Source organism: Carassius carassius, chromosome 25 (genome assembly GCF_963082965.1).
Source record: "Carassius carassius chromosome 25, fCarCar2.1, whole genome shotgun sequence".
Taxonomy (NCBI): domain Eukaryota; kingdom Metazoa; phylum Chordata; class Actinopteri; order Cypriniformes; family Cyprinidae; genus Carassius; species Carassius carassius.
The window spans coordinates 6,128,857-6,143,250 of NC_081779.1; the positions used below are offsets into that span (position 1 = coordinate 6,128,857).

Sequence of the window (14,394 nt, forward strand, 5' to 3'; positions counted from 1 at the left end):
CCTAATGAATGTTGTTCAGTTGCTTTGACGCAATGTATTTTGTTTAAAGCGCTATATAAATAAAGGTGACATTGACATTGACATAATAGTGCTCAGATCACTTCTCACTACAGGCGGAAGCAAGTACAGACCACACCATGAAAAGAGCAGAAGAGTGTGTGAGAGACACATGGAGGATGATAATAATTCTCCATCAGCATGGAGAAAACCGAATAACACATTATCACTGCAACATTGTCCTCTCTCTGACACACTGCCTTTATCTGCCTTACACTTCCAGCATGAGAATGACTCCTTCCTCTCCAAACGCTTCTGAAATTAATTCAGCCCACACCACTTCCACAGACTCCATTCAAACTTTGTGTGATCATTTCAGCCTTAGGTGTGCAATCTATTGAATGAACTTCATAATGAATGTAATCTTAAAGTGTGAAAATCTCCAGCTGGAGTGCATTGATGGTGTTTGCCATTTAAAACGTGTCGGTGAGTTGGTATTTATATTGAGCTAATATTTATACTTTTCATGCCTGGCCATTTAAAATCACATTATGTATTTTGCTCATAAGCTCATAAAATCCATATGCATTTAAATTCTTATAAGATTCTGCAAAAAAATATAAAGAATTCAGAGGGAACTGTACTGACGTCGGGTCATCAAGATGCAGTAATGAATTTTTAATGACGTCACCCAAAAAAAAAAAAATCTACAGATATACTTAAGAAATTTGTTGGCAAATTTAAAGACACAAAGCATAGATATTTTCAGAACTGAAAATCTCTTTTACTAGGACAACCTTGCAAAGTAGTCACTAATAAATCAAGTGATCATTTTTGCTTTTTTTAAATTATTAAAATTATTTTCATTTTAGGTCATGAGTAGAAAGTCGACAAAGTCTAAAAACGGACAAAAAATCTTGAGGTAAACCATAAGCACAACCTCTGATTTGTAGAAATATTTAAACAATTTATAATTGTAAAAATAAATTTAGTTTTAGTAATTTAGAAAATGTAAATTAATAAAGTAAAACAATAAATAAATTACTTAAAAAGATTGAACAATTATTATTAATAATAATAGGGTTTTAATTAAAATTATTTTAAAATAAGTATTTAAAAATTTACTCATATATGTTCTACAAATGTCTTGCATATGCAACATTTCAGAAAATATACAAAATATACATCAGTATTTCATCAAAGGATGGCACTACATGCATAAATGTCTAAGCCCACAACATTCACTATCTGATAAATCAAATCAAATAAATCACTTAAGTTGTAGTCATTTTGAGAAAAAAAAATACTTTTAAAAAAAAGTACTTTTTTTAATATATATATATCATACTTTAATATTTTATCAAAGGATGGCACTGTTCAAGGTGTAAGCCCACAACATCTAATGTCTGTTTTGTTTAGTTTTTTTAAATAATGATAATTTAAACATCAACAATTATTTTTATTTATTTGTTTTGCTGCTTTGCAAGTACTGGCATTTCCTTCAGAAAAGGCAAATCCAGAGTCATGCTGTGCGTGCAAGTGAAAGCAGTGTAGCGTCACTCATTCAAACATTCCCCATTGTACTGGAAAAAAAACTCTCTGGTATACAAAAATACAAAGACATGAAAAGCAACACGCATACACACAGCAGACAAATCCAAAGCCCTGAGCTAAACGAGCATCTGCCTGGTTAGACATCGAAAGGTCACTGCTTCAGCCATGATTCTCATGAAGAACTGGACACACACTCCTCAATATCATTCAGAATCCATATAAAGCTCATACATATTTGACTACAATTCCATATGTTTAAGTAAATGTGAATGGTGTTTTGCCTGTGAAAAAGTCACCAACACAACCCAAGAATGCTATAGATGGATTCCAGGGAATTTCTATGTGGTTTTAAGGAGTTCTGGATGGTTGTAAACAGTTGCTATGGTGTTCCACATGGTCGCTAAGGTGTTCTGTGTGGTCAAAAGAGCCAACCAGACTTTTTCATCTCAAGCTCAAGCCACTCTTCCCATTTTCAGTAGTCTGTATTTTTCTACCAGATGAAAATCTGAGGTCTAATGAGAATTCATTGATACTTGGGGTGAGGGGATTGTTCAGATGGGCTTTTGTTAGTTATAACAGTTTCAATACCTAATATTGCACCATATGTCATGCACGGCAAATGTCATCGTCAAAGGGAAAGCATCATCGATAACATCAAAAATGTCTGACAGCTGATGTAATCGGACATCCAAACAGACTACGACTACCAAGGTCATAAATTATACATCTATATATTGAAAAAGACACAGCTGGGCCAACACTGAATACCATCTGGAGCCAGAGAGAAAGACAGGTAGAAAGACTGATAGCTGCAGAGAGAGAGAGAGATGTCAAAAATGCATTTCCATATGTTGAGTGATACATTTTGTGGTGTTACAGATCAGATAGAGATGGAAAAAATAGTCACAAAGGAACATAAACACAGTGACAGAATCAGGTATTTCTACAGTATCCATAATCTTATCCATGCATCTATCTATCATATTTTTAAGTATCTCAGATAGATCAATAGAAAGTTTTGTAGATTCTGAGCTCCAAAATACACAGATAGACAGACAGATAGATCTAAGACTTTGCATTATGTTTTTAAACTCTGTCTTCTCTACTTAAAAAAAATATACTATTTTTTGCAGTGTTTCTACTTGCCTGTGGTAAATTATAACTGCAAAAAATCGGTTTAAAGCCGTATGAGGTCAAAGATGTTGTAATAGTTTTTAGATGTATGAATCTAAAAGAGAGAGAGGGAAATTTATTTTTAAGAGCATGGATTTCCCAATAGCTCCTAAAAGTATGAACTTTATCCATTACTAGCAAAGCACATATTTCTAGTGCGTATAGCGTAAGGTATAAGCATGTAAATAATGAGATTAACAACCAATGTTTTTAATAAGGAAGCACAACTGAGTTTACCCTAGTAAAAAAAGTAATATATTTAAAATGCATTTATCTCATACTAAGTGTAGTTCAAATCTATTAACTTTACTGACATATCACTTGAGACTTACTGATATAAAAAATACATAAACTTTATTTGGAGTATTACTTGTGCACAATGCACATTTCTTAATATTATCCCTAAAATGTGTTTTCATGTCACTATTAACTAGGATAGTATGATCTTTAAATAATATCAGTCTTTAAATGCAAGATATTTAAAGTTTCCCTAAAGTATATTTGCAACAGTTCCACTGCAATCAAATGTACTTTAGTATATACTTAAGTAGATACTTAAGTAGATCTCGAATATATACTAAGTATAAATAGTCTTCAACATCATTTCCACACAATTAAAGTGCATTATAGCAAAAAATTAGTTGTTCCAATTTAGCAGACTAAGTATTCCAGTTTAGAGTACTAAAAGTACAATTGCAGGGTATATTTATTAACTACATAAGTATGTAAATGTGTTTGTAGTATACTAGGCATGAAATAAATAAATGTTAGTACAGTATATTTATTTTTCACTAGGGTAAGGATGTACCATTTGCCTGCAGCTATCTCTGCCCTCTGTGGGCTGATGGAGAAACTGCAGCATGCATGTGTTTGTACACAGATGTCTCATCAGAGCTCTCTCTGCTCATATTTTATTCATTGTTTGCTTGTGCAAGCTACAGGAGACCATACTGCAGACAAGCCAAAACAACCGGTGTGTGTGTGTGTGTGTAACAGAGAGAAAGAGTGCTTCAAAGGTGCTGCAGCCAACACCCACCAATCTAAACCCAACGGCTCATTCTCTGTGTGTTTCAGAGTTCATGGTGACCTTGGCTGCTCTTTTTAGGCCTCCATCCTTTAGTTAAGACATGCTGCCATCTGCTCTTTCTAGATCCGCCACTGGCCTTTATCCAAAACCACCCACAGACATCAGAAATCCAAATCCTCTCCATCCAGAACCTCTCACACGTCTCTGGACACCATCAGAAGCTTTCCAAGAATTCCAAATGCCTTGAACAAATATTCTAGATCTTCACGGCATGTTTGAATCTCCCAATGACTTTTAAGTTCTCCTGGGAATTTTGGACTTTGCGAGTAGTACTTGCCATCTTCTTGAAATATAATAATAAAAATAAAAAAAGTTGGCCATGATAGTTTTTTTCTTCCAAAGACATGAAGCTTTTAAATTTAGAATGAAGAGGATTCACATTTCACTTTATAAGTGAGATTTCATTCTTGGACTGCCACAGAGGAAATGTTTTCAAAAGTTCAGAGAAATATATTGTTAAAAAATAAAAAGAATAAATAAAATAAAATAAAATAAAAATGTATCCATTTTATAGTGTCAACAAAAGACTATCAGACACAATGACAAATTTTAAATTAAATTAAAAATATAAAAAAAAACTAAAAAACAAATATAATTATAAATAAAAAGTTCAAACTACATTTTTAATTAATATTAAGCTTAATTTTTTTATATAAAATAAAACAAGTAAAACATTGAATAAAATAAACAAATAAGAAAATAAATAATTAAAATAAAATTTTCTCCATTTTATAGTCTCAACAAATAAATTTAAAGCTAGATCAAGCTATCAGAAACAATGACATCATAATAAAACTATAATATAGCTGAAACTATAGAACTATAAGTTCAGTATATCAGGGGTGACATTTAAAACATGGACATCTCTGCTTCACAATACCCTGAACAAGCTTGAAAAACGCAAAATATTTGTTACACACTCCGTTAAAAAAGATTCCACATCTTGATGATAAAAGCCATTTTATCCTCAGAAAAGACAGATAGAAACATAGTAGTTACTCTGATGGCTTCTGTCCATTCAGCTAAGATTATTAAAGCACGTTTTATGCTAACAGTGGCCCTGTTCCCATGTCTTACAGTACTGCTGGGTAATTAGAGGCCCTAATTGGACCATCCACCACTGCATGCTGGTTGTGCCCCTGAAGGCAGTGCGTGCATCGCACACAAGATTTATTACAAGAAAATCTGTGTATGCACATGGATGGAGAGAGCACAGAAAAGATCCCCAGGCTCTTCTGGAATCTTTTCAGAGTCTTTTGAAACACTCCAGCATCTTCTAAAGCCTTTATGGAGCTTTGTAACATTTCTGTAGTGCACTGTAGGGTGGTGTAGCTTTTAAAGGATTAGTTTAGCCAACAATGAAAACTCTCATTCATTCATGCACGCACATACTGAAACTTGGCATATTGCAATTAGTGATGACACACAGGAGAAGGATAAATTGTATGTACATGCAGCCTTTTTCCATCTTTCCATTTCCATTCCATTTCCATTTTTGGATGGTATCAAAGCTGGTAACTGAAAGGCAATGTGCTATTTGTGCATTTGAGAAATACATTTAACCCTAGGTTATGTGAACGTCACTATCATGGGATAATTTTTAAATTGCTGTAAAGACAGCATCATTACTCCAGGCTTCAGTGTCACATGATCCTTCAGAAATCATTCTAATATACTGATTTGCTGCTCAAGAAACATTTATTATTAAATTTAATACGCACTGCTCTACCAATTGAGCTACAGAAACACTATTATTATGATTATCAATGTTGAAAATAGTTGTGCCGCTAAAATATTTGTGGAAAAGTGATAAACTAGCATTTCAAAGTTCAGAGAAACATTACAAAAAAAATTAATGAATAAAAAGATTCAGCAAGAATGCACAATTTATCAACACGGGCAGTAAAAACATTTATAATATTTATAATGATATAATGATATAATGATTTCTATTTCAAATAAATGCTACTATTCTATTTATCAATCTGAAAAAAAAAAAATTATGATGGTTTTCAAAAAAATATTAATTAGCAAAAACTGTAACCAACATTAATAATAAAAAGCATAATTAATAACTGAGGAGCAAAGTAGCATATTAGAATGACACTGAAGACTGGAGTAATGATGCTGAAATTCATATTTGCATCACAGGAATAAATTACATTTTAAAATATATTCAAATTGAAAAAAGTTACATTAGATTGTAATAATATTTCACAACATTATGTTTTTAACTGTATTTTTGATTAAATAAATGCAGGCTTAGTGAATGTAAGAGTTTTAAAAATATTTTTACAAACTTAAATAATCCCAAACTTTTGACCGGTAATTAGGGCTGTGACGGTGGCTGATTTTTACCACCGCGGTCGCAGTCATGGACCAACAACCGCCGGTGGCGCGGTGTTTGAAAAAAATAAATAAATAAATAAATAAAATAAAATAATAATAATAAATATAAATATATATATATATATATATATATATATATATATATATATATATATATATATATATAAATTTATAAATATATTAGTGTCAAAATTTGCTCGTTAACGAAGGCAATAATTTTTTTCCAGTTTAACGTATTCAAATTATTTTACGTAGGGACGGGGATGGCCACCCACTCACAACTGCTGCTTCTGTCACTTTTTCTCAAGACAAGAAGTGAATTTATTCAGTCGCAGAATGACTGAACAGGAGACATTTCAGACACGCGCTCCACTTCACTTTATTATCAGGTGCAAGTTAAGCGAGCGGGGACGGTCCTGTGCTCAAAGGCGGCGCGCGCTTACTTTGTGCGTATCCTTTCATATCAAACTGCGAAATAAACTATGTGCAAGCAGTGTCGTGGTCAGTTAATTCATGGAATTACCAAAAAAAGGTGATTAAAGCTGACTTAAACTGTGCATGCATGTGATATATTTTATATATATTATATACAGGATAAATTTATATGTATGCACGTCTAGAAATCAGCCCAGCACTGTCTCACTCATCTAACACATCCTATTTAACTCGTCAGTTAGTGTTTATTTGAGCACTTCTGTCAGTGAACGCCGCCCGGCAAAACAGTAAAATAAATATCAAAGAAATAATTCAGTTAAACAAGAAAGTAGCCTAAATAAGAAAGTTAAATACACCCTATCTAATGGACACGAGCGACGCAGCGCGACAAAATACTGATTATAATCAGTGATGCTACACTGGATGCAGCACAACATGACATGATAAATCCCCGTCCGGTCTGTGATGTAGGCTACTGACACAGAGTTCAAATGTCCTGTATAGACACTAGACAGACTAAACCTGTCGCAACGCGGTTGTGTTGCGTCCGTTTACTTTTCCGCCACCAAGCAAGCTCAATAACTAACTCTTCATCTGAACGCGCTCTCTTTGAAATAGGAATCGTTGCCATATTTCTTGTTACCATCGTTTATTCATCGCTGTCTCGTTTGTATTTGGCCAGTTTGGAGAAAGCCTCACCAAACCTGACCAGCCAGCTTTTGCGATCACGAGAACTTGTGCAAACGCCGATGGGTGACATGAATGCAGATGACTCCAGATCGGTGATGCGGTATTTGCTTTCCCAACAAGATCCATCGCCCAACACTAAATTAATTTGCTGAATGCATAAACTGTATTTTCCTGCGCTCAAATCTGCATATCTAAAGGAAACGCTGTGTTTGAGGTAATTTGTTAATTACCATAGACTTAGAATTTGCAACTATTACAGTTATTACACTTATATACAAAACTTTTTATTATGCTTGCTATAGAGTTTGTGACGTCACGTGCACTACCGCCGGTGGCAGTAGACAACCGCGGTAGCAACCGACCACCGCGGTGACGCGGTTGTCACGGCAACCGTCACAGCCCTACCGGTAATATACAAAGACCCCAGAATTCCTCTTCAATGTAAGAACTTGACAAATCCCTAAAACATTAGTCAGCATCCTGATGCTGCAGGGAGTAGTAGAGTAGAAGAGTAGTAGAGTTTAAGCTAACTGAAGCATCTAGCAATCTGTTTTAATTAAAGCGTGCTAGCAATAGCTAGAGGGGCATGCAGCATTCAAAGTGTTCAGAGGGCTGCCATCTGATTAACTGCCTCCATCATGACCCAGCATTTCACTGGGAAGCTGAATGTATTGGAGAAGTGAAAGTACAGGCCAGGTCATGTCTGGAGTATTTGGGGTGGTCCGGATGAGAGTCCAAAACCCACTTAGAATGCAAGAGACCATCAGACTGACATATAAAGCAACCTATCAGAGTTAGTTCTTTTCTGACCCCAAACTTCTGAATGATAGTGTACTGTATATCTGTGAAATAGTCTTTTAAAATGACCAGTAATTGTTATTCTACACACTTTTTTCCCTACAACTCTTCTTGCAGATATAAAGTTAACTTGCTATGCTTCTATGTGTATCAAATAAAACTGTGGCTGAATGCTGATGTCACTAACCTGGCTCACTTTATGCACTGGAAGTATACAGTGCTCTCTAAAAGATTGTCAATGCCCTAGGCAATGTGGGGTTTTTGACAATACCAGCTAAAATCCTGGCATAAATGCATTAAAGTACCTAGCAAGAATACAGAGCATTAATAATTAAAAATTAAAATTTTAAATACATAAACATTACATAAATATGTTAATCTATACACATCACAATCAGACTGTGATGCCTGATTACTGGATTAAATGTGACCAAGGATTTGTTTTGGGAGATTATTGGATCAGCACATATTTATAGCTTTACTAACTGAGTGCCAAATAAAGTTAGTAAACAACCAATCAGAATCAAAATGCTTTAGAAACACCTGCAGTGTTTTGCCATATTCTCAAATAATTGTTATTATTAAATGTTTTGGTAGTTTGTGCTGTTCCTTATCACAAAATGATTAAAACTCAACTTTGCCCTTCCATCCTTTTAAGGGCATTGCATGCTATGTTATTCCCTAATTACGCACAAGAGTATACACTGGTATTTCCCTAATTAAAAGGGAATTATAGTGTAGACCCTAATACATAATTTAGTCAACAATATTGTATTTATTCTTTATCATAATTAAGGGACTCCAGTAAATATTTTAAGCCAGAAAGCTTAAAGGGTTAGTTCATCGAAAAATTTAAATTATGTAATTAATAACTCAACCTCATGTCGTTCCAAACCCGTGAGACCGTTTATCTTTGGAACACAGTTTAAGATATTTTAAATTTAGTCAGAGAGCTCTCAGTCCCTCCATTGAAGCTGTGTGTACAGTATACTGTCCATGTCCAGAAAGGTAAGAAAAACATCTTCAAAGTAGTCCATGTGACATCAGAGGGTCAGTTGGAATTTTTTGAAGCATCGAAAATATATTTTATTCCAAAAATAGCAAAAACTATGACTTTATTCATCATTGTCTTCTCTTACGTGTCTGTTGTGAGAGAGTTCAAAACAAAGCAGTTTGTGATATCCGAACGAATCATTCGATGTAACTGGATCTTTTTGAACCAAAGTTCACCAAATCGAACTGAATCGTTTGAAACGGTTCGCGTTTTCCAATATGCATTAATCCACAAATAAGCTGTTAACTTTTTTAATGTGGCTGACACTCCCTCTGAGTTAAAACAAACCAATATCCCAGTGTAATTCATTTACTCAAACAGTACACTGACTGAACTGCTGTGAAGAGAGAACTGAAGATGAACACCGAGCCGAGCCAGATAATGACTCGTTCTCGAGTCAAGAACCGTTTCTGTCAGATGCGTCTGATTCGAGAACTGAGGAGCTGATGATACTGCGCCTGTGTGATTCAGTGTGAAGCAGACTGACACACAGAGCATCTGAACCGAACTGATTCTTTTGGTGATTGATTCTGAACTGATTCTGTGCTAATGTTATGAGCACGGGTAAACCCGAAGGCTTGAATGAAGGGCAATCATCGCCAATGACGCCATTACGTCGAGCGCAAAAGAACCGGTGAACCATTTTCTTCAACCGGTTTATTGAATCGAACTGTCCGAAAGAACTACTGTTGATCCGAAAACTGATGCAACCGATGCAATGTTTCGTTCATTATCTGGCTCGGCTCATTGTTCATCTTCAGTTCTCTCTTCACAGCAGTTCAGTCAGTGTACTGTTTGAGTGCTTGCATTACTCCGGGATATTGGTTTGTTTTAACTCAGAGAGAGTGGAGTGTCAGCCACATTAAAAAAGTTAACAGCTTAAGTCATTTGTGGATTAATGCGTATTGGAGATGCGAACAGTTTAAAATGATTCAGTTCGATTTGGTGAACTGGTTCAAAAAGATCCGGTTACATCGAATGATTCGTTCATGACAATATGGTGCACTAGCTCACACTTTTATTCAAGCTCAAGAATATAACTTAGTACATACTTGAGTGTGTAGGGTAATATTTTAGGTTAAATAATAAGGTTCAATTTAACATACGTTAATCCAATAGCTAAGAAAAAATTTAAATGGAAAATACTTATAGTATTTATTAATGTTGGTAAATCTTAATTTCTACATACAACCCGAATTCCGGAAAAGTTGGGACGTTTTTTAAATTTTAATAAAATGAAAACTAAAGGAATTTCAAATCACATGAGCCAATATTTAATTCACAATAGAACATAGATAACGTAGCAAATGTTTAAACTGAGAAATTTTACACTTTTATCCACTTAATTAGCTTATTTAAAATTTAATGCCTGCTACAGGTCTCAAAAAAGTTGGCACGGGGGCAACAAATGGCTAAAAAAGCAAGCAGTCTTGAAAAGATTCAGCTGGGAGAACATCTAGTGATTAATTAAGTTAATTGATATCAGGTCTGTAACATGATTAGCTATAAAAGCTTTGTCTTAGAGAAGCAGAGTCTCTCAGAAGTAAAGATGGGCAGAGGCTCTCCAATCTGTGAAAGACTGCGTAAAATTTTTTTGGAAAACTTTAAAAACAATGTTCCTCAGCGTCAAATTGCAAAGGCTTTGCAAATCTCATCATCTACAGTGCATAACATCATCAAAAGATTCAGAGAAACTGGAGAAATCTCTGTGCGTAAGGGACAAGGCCGGAGACCTTTATTGGATGCCCGTGGTCTTCGGGCTCTCAGACGACACTGCATCACTCATCGGCATGATTGTGTCAATGACATTACTAAATAGGCCCAGGAATACTTTCAGAAACCACTGTCGGTAAACACAATCCGCCGTGCCATCAGCAGATGCCAACTAAAGCTCTATCGTGCAAAAAGGAAGCCATATGTGAACATGGTCCAGAAGCCCCGTCGTGTCCTGTGGGCCAAGGCAAATTTAAAATGGACTATTTCAAAGTGGAATAGTGTTTTATGGTCAGACGAGTCCAAATTTGACATTCTTGTTGGAAATCACGGACGCCGTGTCCTCCGGGCTAAAGAGGAGGGAGACCTTCCAGCATGTTATCAGCATTCAGTTCAAAAGCCAGCATCTCTGATGGCATGGGGGTGCATAAGTGCATACGGTATGGGCAGCTTGCATGTTTTGGAAGGCTCTGTGAATGCTGAAAGGTATATAAAGGTTTTAGAGCAACATATGCTTCCCTCCAAACAACTTCTATTTCAGGGAAGGCCTTGTTTATTTCAGCAGGACAATGCAAAACCACATACTGCAGCTATAACAACAGCATGGCTTCGTCGTAGAAGAGTCCGGGTGCTAACCTGGCCTGCCTGCAGTCCAGATCTTTCACCTATAGAGAACATTTGGCACATCATTAAACGAAAAATACGTCAAAGACGACCACGAACTCTTCAGCAGCTGGAAATCTATATAAGGCAAGAATGGGACCAAATTCCAACAGCAAAACTCCAGCAACTCATACCCTCAATGCCCAGACGTCTTCAAACTGTTTTGAAAAGAAAAGGAGATGCTACACCATGGTAAACATGCCCCGTCCCAAATATTTTGAGACCTGTAGCAGAAATCAAAATTGAAATGAGCTCATTTTGTGCATAAAATTGTAAACTTTCTCAGTTTAAACATTTGCTATGTTATCTATGTTCTATTGTGAATAAAATATTGGCTCATGTGATTTGAAAGTCTTTTAGTTTTCATTTTTATTAAAATTTAAAAAACGTCCTAACTTTTCCGGAATTCGGGTTGTATATTTTAACATTTCAAATTTCAAATAACAAGTTCATGCATGTGTAAATGCATCAATACATACATGCACCAATACATCGACAAACATATGTAAATGCATAAAATCAATGTGTAAATGTATAAATAAATGCATAACTACATGGCTAACAATGACTAAGTGACAATTCACTGTTAGTTAACAATGAATAGTACAATATTAATTAACATTAACCCAGATTAATAAATACATAAATAAATTGCATGAATACATGCATCAATGCATCAACAAATGTATCTGTAAATGCATAACTAAAGAAACAAATGTTAATCGATAAAACCGATAAATTAACCGATAAATGTTATTTATTAATATTTTTGCCTGGCTTGAAAATAAAAGTTTCAGATCTAAAAATAAAGCAGAGGTTAAGATGACGTTACACCAATACTGGAGCATTCTCAATAAAAGAAAGCAGAAGATACCTGAAAATGAAATCAACAGGAAGCAAGAACACAGGGAACTACCATAGGGGAGAGTTTTGTTTGAACATCATCAAGATGAAAAGAGACAAAACTGCAGGTGATTCACAGATCTGCTCACTGAAGCCAGGTCTCGACCACACATACAGCGGGTCATGAAATGCATGTGAGTGTTTTGACAGTGCAACAGAACGTCAGTCATAATGTGTATGACGAAGTGCACGTCCTTGTGTCTCCACCGGAGTGGAATGAACTTCCATCAAGCTGCATCAAATCACATTGCAGATACGCCCATCCCAGAGAGGCCGACTGCATGCTGAGCTTATGCAAGATAGAGTAAGGGATTTAGAATTGTGTCTCATGCTGCTCTTTTGATATGCTTAGGAAGAAAGGACAATCTAGAAAGCTAAATCAGGTCATGAGTTTTGAGGCCGGGACTCAGTCGAAACAGGAAAACTCCAAGTAAAGTAATTAACTGAAGTTAACTAACAAAAGAAAATGCTGGTGCAATCTTCACAAAGATGAGGAAAATGTTTTCTTCCAACACTACAAAGACCTGAGAAATATAATTTTTCATTTGGAACATGCTGTCAGGGGTGAAATATAGCGGCAGCACTGTATATGGGGTGCAGGTATGAAGGTTTCGGTATCAGGTGGCATAAATAAAGACTGCTGTGAGTGGCACAGGATGCGGTCCATCCCCATATCTCATTTCTCAGATTTCTGTTCAGTCATTTTCAATGTCAAATACAACACCCGTTTCTGGCTGTACCACCTGCGAAGGAAGAAAGCGAATCTGTGTATGTTTGTGTGTGTGTTCCTTTGGCTTCAGGCTGCCTGGGAAACAAGTTTGGGTTACTGTTGAGCGCTCAAGTACCTGTAGAGACTCACTAGAGGATGGAGAAACAAGAAAGAAGGTGAGAGAGAAAGAACCGTGGGTAAAGACAAGTCCAGAAGCTGCCAAGTCTGACGGTTTCTGTCACAGTGGCCCTCTTAAGCAGCGAGAACATGGACAGTTCCTCTCATTAAATGTGTCTGGTGAAAGACAGACATTTCACACCACATGTTTCCTGGAAGTACTTCAGAAATCAGATTTGTGGTAAGGTATTTTGCAACAGCTGTTTAGAAACTGAACTGGTGAGATCTGATTTCATGATTGAGCCTGAATCGCTCTGTTGTTCAGCTCAAATCACTTTGTTATTCAGCCCGAATCAGTTCAAGTTTCTGAATAAGATCACAATTCAGACTAAATCAGTTTGTGATGGTTAAATCTGAATAATCTTTAATTAAATCTTCATGGCTCAGTCTGAACAATTAGAGGTTGCTAAATCAGTTAATGTTTCAATCTGAATCATTTGGACATTTTATTCACAAACTGCAGCAAGTTTAGCCCCTGCATGTGACAGACTCTGACCAAACAACTTCTGACCAAAAACATGTACAGTATATCATACCATGCATGCTAAAAACACTCTAATAGGCTTCATGCACTGCCCATTGGAGAGTTTTTCAGAGTGATGTTTTGTAAAGAGTCCAAAAGCAGACAGGACATTATAATTGTGGATGTTTGAGACTTGTGTTTGGTGGTTGTTGATGAGCCCACAGGTACAGACATGTAGGCTCATCAAGGAAGAAAACATAATTAGCTTCATGCCGCAATAAAAAAAAAATCACTTTGATTTCCACATTAGGGTCATTTGCCATGGGGACAACTTACTCCTGCAATATGAGAGGAAAAGAAAGAGTGAGAACAGAAAGAAACAAGGACTAATGGTCACTGTGCCCAGAAAAATCTTCAGTGCTTGACCCCAAATAATAATAATAATAATAATAACAACAATCAGTTCCTGGATCCTTGGAGACTAAGTTTTTTTTTTTTTTTTTAATGTTTAGTTATAAAACCCAAGATGTAAAACAGACAGGCAAGCTAGTTAGTGTCTGGAGACCTTGATTTATGTACAGCAGAGACGGCAAGAGCTTTGACATTTCCAGAGCCAAATTTGACATTTC

The 14,394-nt window shown here is 35.8% G+C and overlaps 1 protein-coding gene across 3 annotated transcripts in view; it reads right to left on the reverse strand.

The window, feature by feature from the left end:
* trappc9 (trafficking protein particle complex subunit 9) overlaps positions 1 to 14,394 on the reverse strand; it is a 235,626-nt gene that overhangs the window by 146,411 nt on the left and 74,821 nt on the right. The window lies entirely within an intron of this gene.